The 9,252-nt window shown below is 45.4% G+C and overlaps 1 long non-coding RNA gene across 1 annotated transcript; it reads right to left on the bottom strand.

Annotated features, from left to right (window-relative positions):
* Positions 1 to 6,328: 6,328 nt before the first annotated feature.
* Positions 6,329 to 7,456, bottom strand: LOC131484075 (uncharacterized). The gene is made up of 2 exons (XR_009248000.1): positions 7,115 to 7,456; positions 6,329 to 6,906 (listed from the first exon to the last, which is right to left on the bottom strand). It is a non-coding gene; the product is annotated as an uncharacterized LOC131484075 (long non-coding RNA).
* Positions 7,457 to 9,252: the final 1,796 nt, after the last annotated feature.

The raw sequence follows: 9,252 nt of genomic DNA, 5'->3' as shown, positions 1-9,252 counted from the left end.
CAAAGTAACTCCCTTAGACACAAATGACGCTCCCTTGAATGTTCATCTTTCACACGTACCTGCGGGAATGTCTATTACTTGAGTTTGACTCGCTTCAGGTTCAAGGCCGAATTGTGAGAAAGTTTTTAAGAAACTGAACAATCTAGTTTCCGTAAAGTTTTTAATAGTCAGGGTACCACAAATACGGCAGGAGATGCTAACAGTCGGTGCGGCTGGGATGGAAGAGAGAACAGTTAGAGACATCTGGGAGGAAATGGTACTCCTGTGTTGTCTTGAAAGCTAGATAACATCAGATCAACAAAAAGCTGTTAAGCCGCGTGAGGAAAGATGGGAAGAAGAAATGCACAGAGCCTCCAGGGAATCCTTTCTCCATGGGCTGGGTTTCTATTTTCATCTCCAGTGGAATAGTCCATTGGATTGATGGCAGGAAGCGGGGAGGCGTTTGGAGCCTAAGCTATCAAAGAAGAAAGTTACCCAAAATACATTGAGCTAATGTTGTTCCCAGTACAGTGTGGTTTTATACTGAAGCAGCAAGTAGCCATGGAAGGCTATTATTATTATTATTATTATTTTCATTGTGATAAGTGTACTCTTTAATCCCCATCACCTATTTCACCCATCTCCCCCCGCCCACCTCCCTATCCATGGGCACTTGGACTGCTTCCCTATCTCAGGTATTGAAAATAATGCTGCTGTAAACATGGCGGTGCACACATCCCTTTGATTTAGTGTTTTTGTTTTTGCGAGGTAAATACCCGGTAGTGAGATATACTGGATCATACAGGAGCTCTATTTTAAATTGTTTGATGAAACACAATACTGTTTTCCAGAGTGGCTGCACCAGCTTGCATTCCCACCGACAGCACACAAGGGTTCCTTTGTCTCCACATCCTTGCCAACATTTGTTGTCTCTCTGTGGAAGATTTTTGAACAAGTGAATGACTAAATCAAAATAACATTTGAAAATTACTAGTCAAGGGGCGCCTGGGTGGCTCCGTTGGTTAAACGGCCAACTCTTGATTTGGGCTCAGGTCATGATCTCATGGTTCATGAGTTCAAGCCCTGCATCAGGCTCTACTAAGCAGTATGGAGTCTGCTCAGTATTCTTTCTCTGCCCCTCCTCCACTCATGCGCATGTGCACTCTCTCTCTCTCTCTCAAAATAAATAAATAAAACTTAAAAAAAAAAAAAGAAAAGAAAAATGCTAGTCAAGCAACAAGGAAAAGTCCTTCTATGAGTCAATGGCCAATGGAATCCACTTTCTTTTCTCATTCAAACTTCTGCCTCTGGGTAGATTAGCCTGCTGTGCACACAGCCTTGCCTCCTGCAAGCTTGGGACCCCCAGTGCTCCGTGTTGGGCCACGAACACACGAAGTTTCTGGGGAGAGGTTGGCAAACACCATTTCCAATTCTTTTGCTATAGGTGTCGTGGGTTTAATGCCAAGACCTCTCACCTGTGCCATCTAGACTCTTGCTACCCCAAAAACAGTTTAGTGACCAGCAGCACTAATGTCACCTGGGAACGTGTTAGAAAGTTTCTCTGGCTCCCCCCCAGCCCTAGTGAAACTGTACTGTCACAGAATTTCTAAATGATTCATTTGCATTCTAGATCTCTGGGTCTCCCCTCCACCTGCCAGGCTTACCTGGCTTTATCCCCCACAGCTTTGCCTGGGCTCCCCATCCCACCTGTGGGCTCCACTGCCATCTCCCATGCTTGGCTTGGGTCTCTGGATATCCACCTCTGTGCCATCAACCTCTTCGCCATCGACATTTCTCTGATTATCTGCCTATGGAGACCCACATGGTTATGGAGACAACCAAAAAGAAGCCAAGAGTCATCAGACAAGAAAACAGATCTGTTAGTTGATGCTCATGACTTCTTCCTTCCTTTCTTCCTCTCTTTCTTCCTTCAATTTCTTTCTTTCCTTTTCTTTTCTTTCTCTCTCTCTCTCTCTTCCTTCTTTCTCCTTCCCTTCCCTCCCTTCCTTCCCCTCCCCTTCCCTTTCTCTTTTTTTCTAGTCCTTTCTTTCTTTTGTTCTCTAATGTGCTCTGTGGACCCACAGCACCAGCATCCCCTGAGAACTTGTTAGAAATGCAAGTTCTGGGACCCCCAGTACTAACTACTGAATCAGAAGCTCTGGGGGTGGGGCCCAGCAGCCTGTTAAGCAAGCAAATTATACTTCCTCGATATTCAGGAGAAGCTCTGTCTGCGCTGCCTCTCATTGACTAACGCAGCCATGGCAGGTGAAGCCACCAGCTTTCTTCAAGTGTTACAGCTGCTCTATTGATTCCCATCTGTCCTGATGTATTTATTGATTTGGAAGACAAAATAGAAGATACCTGAATGCTTACCAAACTAGCAGATCATAATATCGTGAGTAGGCTGATGGTTCTGTGGTAACTTAAATACAGCAGAAGGTATTTCCAACATCTGATTATTGATCTGTGAGGTGGAGGAGTGATTTCAGCCCATTGTGTGAACCCAGCTCCCTCTGCCTCAATAGGAGGTGATTCTGTCCCCCAGGTAGATAATTACAGACCCTCCCCCCGAGGCAGCCATCACCCCATCGGGTGGGAAAATGATCATCCAGCTGAAAATTTTTGAGACAAAGAAGAAATCAGATTCAGAAGCAGGTTTTTTGTTTGTTTGTTTTTTGTTTTGGTGGGCGAAAGATTTCGGTTTCAAAAGTCCATTTCCTTCCAGGAATGAAAGGCAACAGTTTTGAAGTTAGAGATGAGCCATGAATGAGCATTGAAAAAAGTGGCTCAGCAGTTAAACCTTATGTTCACTCGCACTTAAGCTCAGCACGTAAAACAAAGCAGAGGCGCAAAATTCCACATAAATGTGTTTCAGAACTTAGTGTTCACCTTGACATCGCAGCCCAAGTTCACGGTCAGAAGTAACAGGGAGAGACTGTCGGGCCCCTGAAAGGAAACTGAGCCCTTGGGATAATGAAGGCCTGTTCTTAAAGATAGAAATCTGTGTCCGAGTCCTGGGTCTTGGGGCCAAGCTGTTTCCTGTGAAGCTAGGGTGTCCCACAGCTCCTCCTGCTTCCTTCTCTGTGGCAATTCAATCACCAGGGCCTTCCTATCCCTGGGCCCTTCCACCCTCTTCCTTCCCGTGGCCAATTCCTACTCATCCTTCAAGGCTCTGTTCATAATCACCTCACACAGAAACTCCGTGGCTGCCAGACTAGTTTCTCTCCCTTAGCTCAGCTGCCCCATAGTCCCCTGTCCTTCTCTCCTAATAGAGGGTGCTGCAGTTTCTAAATGTCCTTCTCAGGTCAGGATCTCATGGTTCATGAGTTCAAGCCCCACATCGGGCTCTCTGCTGTCAGCACAGAGCCCACTTCGGATCCCCTGTCTGCAACCCCCCGCCCCGCCACCTCTCCCCTGCTCGTGTGTGTGCACACACGTGGGATCCCTCTCAAAAATAAAACATTGAAAAAATTTACTTCAAAATCAGCACAGGGTGTGGAATTATTTGTTCCCATTAGTCGAAAGGTTGGCACCTAAGCAGGTATGATCATCTGACACACGTCGGAAACACGTAATCTGATTAAAAAATAAGCAGAGGACCTGAATAGATAGATTTCTTTTTTTTTTTTTTAATTTTTTTAACGTTTATTTATTTTTGAGACAGAGAGAGACAGAGCATGAATGGGGGAGGGTCAGAGAGAGAGGGAGACACAGAATCCAAAACAGGCTCCAGGCTCTGAGCTGTCAGCCCAGAGCCCGATGCGGGGCTCGAACTCACGGACCGCGAGATCATGACCTGAGCTGAAGTCGGCCGCTCAACCAACTGAGCCACCCAGGCGCCCCGATAGATTTCTAAAAGAGATGGATGGCCAATAAGTACACGGAAAGATGGTCACAACATCACCCATCATCAGGGCAATACAAATCAAAGCCACAGTGAGATATCACCTCACATCTTTTCAGATGGCTACTTTCAAAAAGACAAGAGATAAATGTGGGCCGGGATGTGGAGAAAAGGGGACCCTTGTGCAATGTCAGTGCATATGTGAATTGGTGCAGCCACGGCGGAAAACGGTACGGAGGTTCCTCTAACTATTGAAAAAAGAACTGTCACATCATCCACTAATCCCACTTCCAGGTATCTATCCAGAAGAAAGGAAACCAGTCCCTGGAAGAGATGGTTGCTCTCTCACATCCACTAAAGCATCTTTAACAATAGCTATGATATAGAAATAACCCAAGTGTCTGTCAGTGAATGAATCAAGATGATATATATATATATATATATACACACACACACACACACACACACACACCATGGAATATTATTCAGCCATCAAATGGGGAAACCCTGCCATTTGTGACAGTTCAGATAAAATTGAAGGGCATTAGACTTAGTGAATAAGCCAGAGAAGGAAAATACTGTATGATCTCACATGTAGAATCTAAGAAAGTCAAAATCATGGAAACCGAGACTAGAATGGCGGTTGCCAGGGGCTGGGAGTGGAGGCTAGAGAAAGTGGGGATTTGTCGGCAAAGGGGGTAGACTTTTCGTGATGAGATGAGTACGTTTGGGGGTCTAATGTGCAGCATGGTGAGGGCAGTCAAGAACATCGTATTGGATATTTAGAACTTGCTGGGAGTGGGGCGCCTGGGTGGCTTGGTCGGTTAAGCGTCCGACTTCGGGACTTCGGCTCAGGTCATGATCTCACAGCCCGTGAGTTCGAGCCCCGCGTCGGGCTCTGTGCTGACCGCTCAGAGCCTGCAGCCTGTTTCAGATTCTGTGTCTCCCTCTGTCTCTGCCCCTCCCCTGTTCATGCTCTGTCTCTCTCTGTCTCAAAAATAAATAAACGTTGAAAAAAAAATTAAAAAATAAATAAATAAATAAATAAATAAATAAATAAAAGAACTTGCTGGGAGAGTAGATCTTATATGTCCTCACCACACGCACACATAACCAACGGTGTGAGGTGATGGGTGTGTTAATTAACTCGGTTAGGATGATCATTTCATAACGCATACGTATAGAAAGTCATCACATGGTACACCTCAAATATACACAATTTTATTTGTCAGTATACCTCAGTAAAGTGGGGAAAAATCAAGCCATCGTCCAAAGGTGGCCACTGCAAGGTCTTGTTACCTATTCCTGGTCAACTGTTCACTCCATTCTTCAGCACACGAAAGGCTATCCTTTAGCATATGAACCCTAGAAATCAGGTTTTTAATGTTGAAAACAAAGGATTATTGACTAGTGTGTTAAATGTTAGCAATAAGCCCTCGTTAGTGGAATGCAAGGAGGTCGAGATATGTGAGCTATGTGGATAGGAAAAAATATTTTGGAACTACTCCTCACCCTTGTAAAAGGGAGGCCCGTACCCTTAGGGATGGTCCTGGGGTTTGGCCCCAATGATCTTGTTTCTGATGGAGTTTTTTGAGGACGTTTTTGTTGTCTGATGCCCACAGATTCTGCCCACAGAATGTACTCTTCTCTAGAACAAGCTTTTCACCAAAGGGGGGATTGGACACCTAAACAGGCAGCAAATAGCCTTCATCAAGCTCCCAAATTAGCTTTCTAGGCCATTAGGGGCCTGCATGCTGCAAACAAACACTTGTTTAATAAGTGTTGCCGTGTGCGGTGAAATTTGGTCGAAGGCTTGCTTCTACTGTGAGCTGGTGGAGAGGTGGCGAGGATTACCAACTCCCCAGCACCCTGAATTTCTTCCAGGCCGCAGAGGCCTCCCAGAAAGAACCCGGGGCTGTGCAAGCCCTGACTGTGATCACTTGCCTTCCGTCTGGTTGTTCCTCGTCAAGTGTCAGGCAGGGCAGGGAGACCACGTGTTAAACAACTCATCGCAGTGAAATCCCTTCGAGAACGGATGGCCAAAGTGTTGCGGCCTGCCAGTATAGCCACATGAAGATAGCCCAGGAGCACGCGGGAAGAAAATATAAACAGGCGTATGAGGCCTAACTATGAGAATACATTTGCCAAGAAAATGCTGGGTTTTATGGGATCTCACAGAAAAGAAGGTTGGCAAGTAGGAAAACAGCAAGAGTTTTCATACGTTGCCTTTTTTTAAATTGAAATAATCTTTCTTTTGAGTTCTGGTCCTTCTTTGCTGTAATTTAAAATTCGCTGCTTCCATAATGGTTGGAGATGATGTACGAACATGGGAAGAGGAACAGATATTTTCGGTATTTTTAAAGTATCAAATTCATTATCAAGTTACCCCATACTTCGATTTCTGTCATTTTCTCGTGATTCTATGTCAGCAGGGTACAGAATACAGCATGTGTAAGGAATTAAAAAAAAAAAACCCAACCGGAAAAAAGCTTCTCTTAGCACAGATGTGTGATAAGTATCTGTTAGACTGAACGAAGAGAAGGCCAGAATTCCTTCCCTCTGGTACTGATTGTCCTCATCTATCATTAGGCCTGAGCTGAACCTCACGTCATGGCCAAAGGCTCTTCCGACGAACTACTGCTCATTCCAGGATGGATGGTTTCTTCTGTCCTGTGGCTCACGTTCTTTTGACCAGCCAGGAGCTGCAGGCTAATCAGTGTTGCTATAGATTCTGCTCCGCAGTTCCCCTGTACAACTGGGTGGCACCCGGCCACATGTGGTTATGGCAGTGTGGCTGGTCCCAATGGAGATGTGCTCCAAGTACAAATACATACTGGGTTTCAAAGACTTCGTATAAAAAAAAAAAAAAAAAAAGAATAGAGCGTCTCTCGGTTACCATGTTCATTCGATCACATGTTAAAATACTACTGTGGAAACATAGGGTCAAAGAAAATACATTTGAGTTTACCAATTTCTTTTTACTTTTTTAATGTAGATACCAGGAAGTTCAAAACGATGTAGGAGGTTTGCTTTTGGGTCTCGCATCGTATTCCTGTTGAAGAGCATTGGTCCAAAGAGAAGTTCTGTTGGAAAAGTGGCAGATGAAAGGAAGCTGGGCGTTATCTGGGCTGGAGGGGTCTTTGCTGGCACTTGGCTTTGGCCATTCAGGGTTCCCGCGAAGATGTGCCCCTGGACCTGTCTGAATCAGGCCAGGTCGTTCCGAAACTCCACGTGGTCTCGTGGATGGATAGACACAATGATTTATCGTTCACTCATTCAACAAATACCTACCGACTACAGACTATGTACCACACGCATTGTTAGTCCCCAGGCCAGAGACGCTGTCTTCAGAGAGAGAGAGAGAAAGAGAGAGAGAGAATTTCGATGCAATGAGCAAGATTCTAGAGCTCAGAGTTAGCAAAGTTCTCCTAAATAAATGGATTTGGAATAGGGAAGATAATAGGATTCGATGTTCAGACAGGCCCAGGAGCTAGAGACTGAGAGGCATTTTGAGTAGTGCGTAGATGATCTCTAGGGGGAGAAGTGAGGAAAGAGCCTTCTACGCGTTCTTTTGGGAATCCTGTCAGAGATAGAGAGGGCTCTCCTCTCTCTCTCCCCGTTCCCCTGGGTTACTAATTTGATGTGAACATTAGGTTAATCACCCTCTTACTGCCTCGCTAGCCATATTAATGAAATATTCCACCTAGCACGAATGCTGGCCAGACCTTCCTCTCTCCCCTAGGGAGCCATTCCCTTGCGCACGTGGAGTTGAACTTTTCTTCTCCCCTTTCGTTCTGCTGAGTAAGCAGACCCCGACTAACAACACCTGCATCCGACTCTGCAACTCGAGCCAAAGGGTAGAGAGGCTGGTCTTTGCCGAGGGATGGGCTGGGTGCCGTGGGAGCGGCCAGGCATCTCTCTTCCTCATTTCCTGTCAAGGGAGGCCACCGGGAGGTTTCACAGAGACTAGTGTCACAGTTCCATAGATAACGCTGCTAATTGCCACTGGTTGACACGTACCTTCTAACTCGTGCGCAGTCATGGCCAGTCCAGCAGGGACCCCTGTTTCCTCAGTGCTTCCCTTTTGGTTGAGCAAAAATTACACTCCTCATTAGAGCCTTAGGTAAGGTGGCTCTGTTGGTTAAGCGTCTGACTCTTGGTTTCAGCTCAGCTCATCATCTCTCGGTTCATGGGTTCAAGCCCCGCGTCAGGCTCTCCACTGACAGTGCGGAGCCTGCTTAGGATTCTCTCTCTTCCCCCCTGCCCCCCTCTGCTCCTCCCCTGCTCTCTCTTTCAAAATAAATAAACAAACTTGTTAAAAAATAAGGCAGATTTTGGAACAAATGAGAAAGCAACACCAAATTGTTTCCTTCCCAAATGCAGCACTTTGAACATTTATATCCTAAAATCATTTACTCACCACATATAAAGACAGTAGCTGTTGTTTAAATAAACCACTAGTTTAAGAATAGAATCATCAACCTTGACCCTAATATCCTTGTAGTCACTGTTAGTGGATCCAGGCTCAGTGTATATATATATATATATATTGCCAGATAAGTCTACACCACGACATCATTATTTCTGGTGCTTCAGAACGTTGTTGTGGGAGCTTCTTAACATAAAAGTTAACATCACCAGTCATATGACCCTGATTATATTTGTTTTTCTACAGACAAACATTTAGGTCACTTTTTCCATCCCTTTCTCAAGCTGGGCATGGGGGCCATCGGATCAACTCCCCTGCTGACTAAGAGCCTGGGATAGTGACCCAACCCCCCGCCCCCACCCTGCTAGTGGCTGAGCAGTTAAGCTGGGAGGGGGGGCACACATCCGTGGGTGAACACGCATTTCTTAGTCAAGAGATACTAACTAATGCTAATCCTTATCTGCGGAGCACATACTGGGTTCTGAGCATGGGGCAAAGTGTTTTGCAGATGCCTTGTTTATTCCCTACCTTTTGAGGTGGTTTAGTGAATAGCAACTGAAAATCCAAACGCTCTCCATCAGTGGATGAATGGGTCAATAAAATGGGGTCCATACCTACAGCAGAATGTTATGCATCCTACAAAAAGAAGGGAATTCCGACGTATGCCACAGCACGGATGAACATTGAAGACATTAAGCCAAGTACAATAAGTCAGGACAAATACTATATGATTCCGCTTATATGAGGCACCCACCTAGAATGGTCAAACTCCTAGAGACAGAAAGTAGGCTGGTGGTTGTCAGAGGCTGGGGGAAGGAAAATGGGGAGTTAGTGTCTAACGGGTATGGAACTGCAGCTGGGGAAGATGAAGGGCCCTGAGACGGATGGTGGGAGAACAGCGTGAACATACTTAGAGTGCCACAGAGCAGTGCACTTAAAAATGGCTAATGTGGTAAATTTTATGTTATACATATTGTGCCACAATAAAAAAAAAAAGGTA

Source organism: Neofelis nebulosa, chromosome 8 (genome assembly GCF_028018385.1).
Source record: "Neofelis nebulosa isolate mNeoNeb1 chromosome 8, mNeoNeb1.pri, whole genome shotgun sequence".
In the NCBI taxonomy this organism is placed as follows: Eukaryota; Metazoa; Chordata; class Mammalia; order Carnivora; family Felidae; genus Neofelis; species Neofelis nebulosa.
Note: the sequence above shows the minus strand (reverse complement) of the source record. Positions and strands in the feature narration are given on the sequence as shown.